The sequence below is a fragment of the Gopherus flavomarginatus genome, chromosome 7 (assembly GCF_025201925.1).
Source record: "Gopherus flavomarginatus isolate rGopFla2 chromosome 7, rGopFla2.mat.asm, whole genome shotgun sequence".
Taxonomy (NCBI): Eukaryota; Metazoa; Chordata; order Testudines; family Testudinidae; genus Gopherus; species Gopherus flavomarginatus.
In genome coordinates, this window is record NC_066623.1 from 12202940 (window position 1) to 12211993 (window position 9054).

Here is a 9054-nt window from a genome sequence, read left to right on the forward strand (position 1 = left end):
AGTGGGAGAGTAGATGGGGGGAGCACTGGGGTGAATAGATGGGGGGTGATTCAGTGGGGGTGTAGCTGGAGGTCCAGGGGGAGGGAGATAAAGAGTGGGGGGTGTAGATGGATGGAGGTCCTGGGGGACAGTGGGCGAGTAGATGTAGGACGAAAGTACTGGGGGGGATGATTCAGTGGGGGTGTAGCTGGAGATCCAGGGGGAGGGGGATTGTCAGTGGGGAGATGTAGATAGAGGGAGGTCCTGGGGGGCAGTGGGAGAGGATGTGGGGGGAAGTTCAGGGAGGAGAATTGGTATGAGATTTGGGGGGTTCTTATCCTGACTGACACCCTGAGTTATTTTCTCGTCTCTTTTCTTCTGTCACTTTTATTTCATAACAGCAGTTAGCAGCAGTGGAAATGATTATCCAAGAGTGGTCAGACTTTCTCACAATGGCTGTTTGTGCTCCGTTCCCATCCTCAAGGATTGAGGAACCCCAAATCAAGAAATATCATTTTGTACATATCCATGTTTTATGAACAATGGTGAATTAAAGAAAAGTGATTTAAAAGGACTGAAAATTTGGCATTGCACATTGAAATAAGGCAGGACTGTCTCCTATCAAGATTCCAGCAAACTGGCCTAACTGCAATCCACATCATGTTTCCTAGGCGTGGTCTCTACACTATAGAGTTAGGTCAATGTAAGGCAGTTTAAGTCAAATTAACTCTTTATGTGTCTATACTACAGTGTTGCCCCCACCCATGTAAGTTACCCACTACTACACTTACCTAATAACTAAACCTCTGCAACAGTCACAGCGCTTAGGTTGATATAGTTAGGGCGGCACAGTGTCTGTCTAGACACTGCGTTACTTACATAATCTGTTAGCTGAGAGCCCCACAAGGAATTCACAGCTGGAGCTCCTCTGCCCCAGGGCTGACAGCTAGAGTAGTTAAACTCACACACAGCTGACAGCTCCAACTGCCAGTCCCCCTGCCCCCGGCACTGAGGGAGGAGATGGGGGGCCCTGCTCTGCCTGTTCCCCTCCTCCTGACACAGGGCTCACAGCTCCAACTGCCAGTCCCGGGTGGAAGGACTCCAGCTGTGAGCCCCAGGGAGGCGGGGCTCCAGCTGTCAGTGCCCCACAATCCCCACACACTTAATTTGATGGAAGCACTCCTGGTGAGGATGTGCACCACCGACAGGGGGGGCATAGCGTGGACATAAACCACCGCAGTAATTGCTGTGGTGTCTGTGCGTCAACCTAATTTAGGTTGACAATTTGGTCACGTAGACAAGGCCCTATTGTAATTTAAACAGGAAGCTGAAAAAGAGCCACCAAACTAGAATGTACCTGTGACTTTTTTGCCTGCATATTCAACTATTTAAAAGGATTTTAATTTAAAAAGTGGTGTGTGGCCAGCTCTGATAATGACTTCCTTTGTGGCCTAGGGCCAGTCACTGAACTACTCCGTCTCAATTTCCTAATCTGTAAATTAGGGAGAACATTTGGCTCTCTCAGCAGCATGTTGAAGATTAATTAGATAGTGTGATAAAACACTTGGGAGATGAAAAGTGCTAGATAAATCCTAGGTGTTGTTTTAATTTCCTAACTTGTTAAATACAAAAACATATGTACTGACACACAGCATTGACGACAGCTGACTGAATATATTCAGAGTTTCTCCAAAAAGCACCTCTGAAGGTTCCGATATTGGCCAGTGCTTGAAGCAACATACTGGAGTTAACAACTAGTGTTTCTGATTCTGTATGTCCAATCCAGTGTTTCTGCATATCTATTTAGGCACATGGGTCTGTTTTAGGCCCCCATTACCATTGTACCTGAGTGCCTTGCACTTTGTTTTAATTAATTTAATCTCCTAATAGGCCTGTGCAGTAGGGAAGTACTATTTATCTCCATTTTACAGTTGGTGAACTGAGACACAGAGCAACTAAGGGTATGTTGACACTACCCGCTGGGCAGTGATCGATATAGGGGGATCAATTTATCTTGTCTAGTCTAGACACGTTAAATCGACCCCTGAGCACTCTCCAGTCGACCAAGGCCAGCTCCAGGCATCAGCATCCCAAGCAGATGCTTGGGGCGGAAATGTGCAAGGGGCAGCAGTCTGTGTGTTTTTGCCCCCAAGCAGCGCGCCGAATTGCTGCCGCAGATGGCGGGGGCAGTCTGTGTGCCGTTAGGGTGGCACATGCATTTCAGCGGCGCTGGCAATTTGGCAGCAGCTTCTATGTTCAGCTGTCTGCGGCAACACAGCTTCTGTCTTCCAGCTGAAGCCAGAAGCTGCCGCCGCAGAAACGCACATGCTGTTCTAATGGCACACGGACTGCCCCCCCGTCCGTGGCGGCAATTCAGCACGCTGCTTGGGGTGGCAAAAACAGCAGAGCCGGCCCTGCCATCAACTCCTGTACTCCAGCACCACAAGAGGCGCAGGCAGAGTTGACGGGGGAGCAGCAGCAGTCAACTCAGCGCGGTGAAGACACCACAGTAAGTCAATCTAAGTAAGTTGACTTCAGCTCTGTTATTCACTTAGCTGAAGTTGTGTAACAGATTGACCCCCTCCTCGCCCAAAGTGTAGACCAGGGGTTAGTAAATTGCCCAAGGTCACACAGGAAATCTGTGGTAGATCAGGAAATTGAACCAGTGTCTCCCAAATTTCAGGGTAGTACTGAACCATCCTTCCTTTCCTGACTTTATTATTCTGATCTATGTAGAAATTGACAACGCTGTTCTCTACCACTGATTGCCTCTCTATTAAAGACAAGTTACATTACTGATTTATTTTACCTTAAAATATAAAATATTTTTATAGGGGAATTTTTTCTGGAACATGAAGGGTTAAAGACAATAGAAAAAGCTGCATTTTATTCCCAAGCAATGTTTCCATTGCTGCCTTTAGAAGGGGTGCTGAAGAGTTTGATGGGTTCTCTTCCAGAGGCCCAATAATGCTCCCCTTACAATCCACAAAAGCAAAAATCAAGTCCTAAGACTGCATTAAAAATAATTCACTGAAAGATTGTTTTCCCCTTTCCCTTCAGATTTGCAACAGGGAAGGCAGCCATTGCTCTGCTATGTATAACCCATAAGTGTCCGGGTACATGCATTGTGGGCCAGTATAGACTTGCAGCACCACCAGCAAAAGAACTATTACATTTTAATCTGCTGTATTTCTTTTAATGATGATTGAATTCTGTGAAGCCTAAGAGTGCAAGTCCCTCATCATCTCTTCCCTTGAGGTAGGCAGTTTATAAACCAGACTCTACACACTCATCTCAGCCCCTTTAAAGTGGGAACAGCAAATTCCACTTGAGATTTTGAAGGAGATTTAAAAGCCAAATGGGCTAATTTAGGACCCAAAGTCAATGGACTTCACAGCATTAGGCCTTTAGTTATCAAGGTGAGCCATATTACTGTATAGAGCTACCAACTGCTGATTTTTGCCTGAATTTGCTAATGAATGCAGTTGCAGCAGCAATAAGGTCAGAAGCTATTCTGCCTAAGTGCTGCTTTGTCCAATGCATGGACTAGTTCAAGTTAAAGGTCCGGGATTTAAATTACAATAAACCTTAAAAGGACTGAGTCCCATGTACCTGGAGTTGAGTGGTGAGAGATGTACTGTGAGATTCAAATAAGACCTTACAAAAACAAGGGTGTGTTAGCTTTGATTAGACAGAGCTGACTGAAACTTTCTGTAAGAGTTTTTCCAACGCTGCTTGTCCAAATGTTTCCCTCCTCCAGTGTTGTGGCTGCTGTGGTCCACCCCAAAGGTATCTCTCATTTCTAAAATACGTTGTGGTCCTTTGGGATGAATGTTGCTATACAAATGTGAGACATTTAAACTTGCCAAGACTGTGATCCACATTTACCTCTAAATTCAGACAGAGTAAGGTTTTAATCCAAAGGAATGACAGAGGTAGAATAGGTGCCTCCTTGCCTTTGTTGCCCAAGCTTTGTGGAATTCTTAACCTCTGCCATTAGGAAGTAGCATGGAAGGCAAACAAAGATTTTATTTTAAATTAAAAGCCACTTTCATCCCTGCACAATGATTCCGTTTATTTATGTGACTTTCTGCCAGACTCAGTTTAATTTTTACCTGAGAGGCACCATATCAAATCAAACAGAATTAGGCTTCAAATACTTCCTTGCTACCTTCCTTTACATTATTTCCCCTTAGTTTCCTACCACCACTACCCCCATTCTTTGAAATCAGATGAAGTCCTGGCATGCTTTATACCCCAATTTCCCTACAAGCAACTCTGCTCTCTGACCTCAGCAGACACGAGTATTAGCAAAATAATGCGTACAAGTGAAGTGCAATAGCATTTCCAAGCATTGAACTGTTCCATCTCTATACAGAGGGAAACCAAAATCAGCCTGTTGTTAAAGCTATCACTGTGAGACTGACAGAGCAAAATCTAAACATTTGACCTTCAAGCTGGAAATGGATTGGTGGCTGTACTAAGTCTGTGTGACTGATATGTATTGTTTGGGGGGCAAATTAATTCCAGGTGATCAGTAAGGCAACCCTGGTGCCCATATTGCTCAAATGTTAGTCTGGTAGCACTAATGTCTGGATTTCTGGTTCGGGGTTTTTCGTTAACACAAGGTGCAAACAAAAGAATTTGAGTGCTACACTACCTGATATTCTGAAAACGCTCCTCAAGATCTGCAGTCTGGCCCTTATTTACATTGTAAACTACTTGGGGCAGGGACCTTCTCTTTCTGTCTCCAAAGCACCCAGGCACTATGCAAACTAATAAAACTTTCCATCTGTATGGAAAGGGGAGGTGAAATGCTACCTTTTTCTCCACCAACCAAAAGAATGGAGTTCTCCTTCTGCCTTCAGTGTGGTCGGTGTCCCCACCCACCAATGCAGCTTCTAGTCTCTCTGAGGGACAGGGCAGGGAATTTCAATTTGTAAGAGAAGGGTTTTGGGGAAATGTATTCCTTTTATTTCCCTCCCACACACACATCCCAAAACAGCTTTGCAACATTCTCTTTTTACACATGAAGTTGGGACTACATGTGGCAGAGTGGGAAGAGGAAGGGGTGCTACATCTGGGTGTGGGTACATCTGTGCTGCAGCTACACATGCCCGAGATCTCATTCTTGGACCACTCCAGCTGTGTATTCATGTCTATTTAATAGTAAATTACAGTTCATTTCTAGAAATGCATCAGGCAGATGCTAACACCTACATGCAACAGGGGCTAATGTTCCATTGAAGGTAAAAATAATAAAACTTCCTGGCTCAGGGTTCAGAACAGGAGTGCAGCTGTATCTAGTGTTATGGAAACAGGGTCACAGAGTAGTGGTGACTTTCTAACTAGAATGCCTTGATAGTCTTATTTAAGAAACACTGTCACCATAAAAATTATACACCCCTCTGTATTATGTTACCAATAATTCCTTAGATAATCAGAACTAAAAATTTTTTAAATCTAAATTTATTTCCCTTCCCCCCATTTATGCTGGCTGTAACAGGATCAGCTGCCTCCCAAGTACCCCCTCATGCACAGGAGTGCCCCTATTTTTTCCCTTCACCAGGATTCCTTCCCCAGGGAAACACCACAATCTCTTTCAGTCACAGCTCTTTAAATATAAAGCTGCCCTAAGAAAACAGACTTCCACTTAGCCTTAAACTGGGCATAGCCCCTCCTTCCTCAGGAACAGTGCTGCAGGAAGCCCTCCTTCCCTGTACCTTCACACTGCTATTCCCTCACTGCAGGAGGCCCCCCCAGCTTCCTGCTGCCTTCTTATCCTGGGATAACCTGATTCAACCCAGGTGTGGCTCAGCCTGCAAGTAAACCTGTTTCAGATGAGAATTCTCAGTGAAGCAATGTTTGGGTTGCAATCACTGCAGGGCAAGGGCTCTGTTTAAAAACTGTTGTTTCCACTGGAACTAAAAAGAAAATAATACAAATCTGTTTGAGGTTTTGCTAACACTTATATTTGCAAAATGTGCATTTGGGGCCAAATTTGAGTCCAACGTTGTCTCTTTAGTCTTTGTATTTTTGGGAAGAGCTCCAGGCAGAAGGTTTTTTCCCCCTCCATTCTGGAAGCCAGAATTTCTTCTGCAAAAGCCTGAGCTTAAGATCACAAACTTGTTTAAGCTGATACCATATTTGGAAGAGATTTGGGTCAAGAAAAATAATCAAAAGGGAAGTGCATTCCTCTTCGGTCATGTGACTGGAACAGACTGCACACATGCACATTTTAGCATCAGCTAAAGCAAAGGGACAGGACACTGCTCTAAGAAACAGCACCGTCAAGCTTTGGTGCAAGTGGGAGATAGGGAGGTGAACTGGCATCATACCCTGTTTCACATTCTAAAAACCTCAGTTTTACTGGCTTATTTAAAGGTGAGCCATGCTGGTTTGGGAAAACCTTTAAGCACAGAGGAGCACAGCACCAAGTCATGGATAGTTTATTATCTGCACAACCAACCAGATATGTAGGTTCCCATTTAGGTCCCCATCCTGCATGTACACATGTGCTTAACTTTAAGCACAAGTAGTCCTGGCAAAGTCATTGGGACTACTTGTGTGCTTAAAGCTAAGTACATATGTTTGCAGGGTGGCAGCCTTGAATTGCATCCTTCCAGAGAGCTGTGCCATCTTTTCATATCTCAGCAAGCTCCTGGATCCAGCCATTACCACTTAATTTCATCTTCTTGGGCTATGACAATTGCAAACTTTTAGCCAAATAAACCATTTTAGCTCTAGAAACAAACTATATTTTCAAGTAATTGGGCGATTCATGTGAGAAATTGTTCCTAAAGCTACTGATACATTGTCTGCAACCCTCACAACCATTTATTCAATTACCAGCTATATACATATTTAAATGATAGTACAAGCAAAGATGTACAGTATGAATGTTCCACTGAACAGTTAATGTTCTAATTATACCCCATGCTGGGCCAAGTTGCACATCCATTACATTTTGGATACACATTTTACAGCATAAAGAGTAATGGATTAAATTACCTGTTTCACCGAAACACAGGAAGGGGAGCAAGGGCACCGGAACCTTTGTAGAAGGGAGGAGGATGCCCCCCACTTTCTAGCATAGGCATAGTTCAAAGGTGGGCAAACTGGTCTGAGCCATATGTCCTTCTGTTCATTTGATCTGCATATGAAACAGATGAGGTGAGGAATGGAAAGGCTTACTTCTATCCAGATAAAAAGCTAGACATTTCCTGACATCCAGCATGTAAAGATACTGCTCCTCTGGGGTTGAATGTGGCTTAGAGAAGAACACTAATACATACGTAACCTGGTTCAAGTGAAACTAGGAAACCACTTTAGATAAAAACTTAGGGTGCAGTTGCAGGGTCACATTGTCTTTAAGAAATTGTATGGAAGGAGGCTCCACCGGCAACTCACACACTGCTAGCAGATGTTATCACCACAGAGAGGGCAGTTTTCTGACACAGAGGGAGGAAAGAAGTCACCAGAGTCTTGAAAAGAGGTTCCATAAGAGCCACTGTGACAAAGTTCCTCCTCTACCTTGGTGGGTCCTGCGCTTATTGGCAGATTTGCTCACCTCAGTGATCTCCCCCACAGTCTGGATCAACTCCTCCTGTGTCTGATCAGGAGTTGGGAGGTTTGGGGGGAACCTGGGCCTGCCCTCTACTTTGGGTTCCAGCCCAGGGCCCTATGGATTTGCAGCTGTCTATAGTGCCTCTTGTAACAGCTGTGTGACAGCTACACCTCCCCGGGCTACTTCCCCAAGGCCTCCTCCAAACACCGTTTTTATCCTCACCACAGGACCTTCCTCCTGGTGTCTGATAACACTTGTACTCCTTAGTTCTCCAGCAGCACACCCTCTTAGTCCCAGCTCCTCACATGCACTTCCGCTCCTCTCCATCTGACTGGAGAGAGCTCCTTTTAAAACCCAGGTGCCCTGATTAGCCTGCCTTGATTGGCTGCAGGTGTTCTAATCAGCCTGTCTGCCTTAATTGGTTCTAGCAAGTTCCTGATTACTCTAATGCAGACACTGCTCTGGTCACTCAGGAAACAGAAAACTACTCACCCAGTGACCAGTATATTTACCCTCTACCAGACTCCTGCACCCAACTGGCCTGGGTCTGTCACATTACTTAAATGGTATTAAGATCCCATGTAGGAACCAGCTCTTTAACTGGTGCATGAAAACAGATGACTCAAGAACCTCACTGCCACAGAGTTTGACACCACCACTCATGAACAGGTGGATGAAGTGCCAAAATTGCCTTCATATGGACGCTCAGTGAACCAAGTGCAAGACCAGAAGACTGAAGGTGTAACATGTACTCCAAGATGTCCTGGATAACTGCCAGCATTGGTTGAACTCCCCCTAATGACAATACTGAGAATCTCCTCCACTTGGCCGCTTAGGCTGCCCTGGTGGAGGAAGTCCTACTGTTAAGCAAGACCTGCTGGACTGTCTCCAAACATCGTTCCTCCTCTTCATCTAACCACGCAGCATCAATGCTGTGAGATATAGAGAGCTGAGCACTGGACACAGAACTTTACCATGATGCTGAATCAGGAGGTCAGGATGAAGAGGAAGAGATATGGGAAGCCGAACCAACAACACGAGGAGGTCGGAGAGCCAACATTGTCCCAGCCACACAGGAGCAATACAAATGAGCCTGGAATGGTCGTTTCAGCTTGAAGATGACCTGCAGGATGGTTGGAATTGGAGGAAAGGCATAGAAGAGTGCTGATTCCCAGCTCAGGTGAAAAGCATCCATCAAGGAGTCCGGACTGAGACCCTCTTTGGAGCAGAACAGCTGGCATTTCTTCTCATCTCTTGTGGCAAACAGGTTGATCATCGGAATGCTCCAAGCTACAAAGATGGACTGCAGGATGCTGGGCTTCAGAAACCACATGTGAGTTTGCTGCATCATGAGTGCACTTAGATCTTTGGGGAAGGGACTGTGCAATTTCTATATACACTGCAAGTTACATTGCACCATTCTGAGCATCATTTTCACATCTATTGCAATGCAGTGCTCACGAAGGTACAAACCCCTGTACACAACTTGAAAGCAAAGCAGAGGGGTA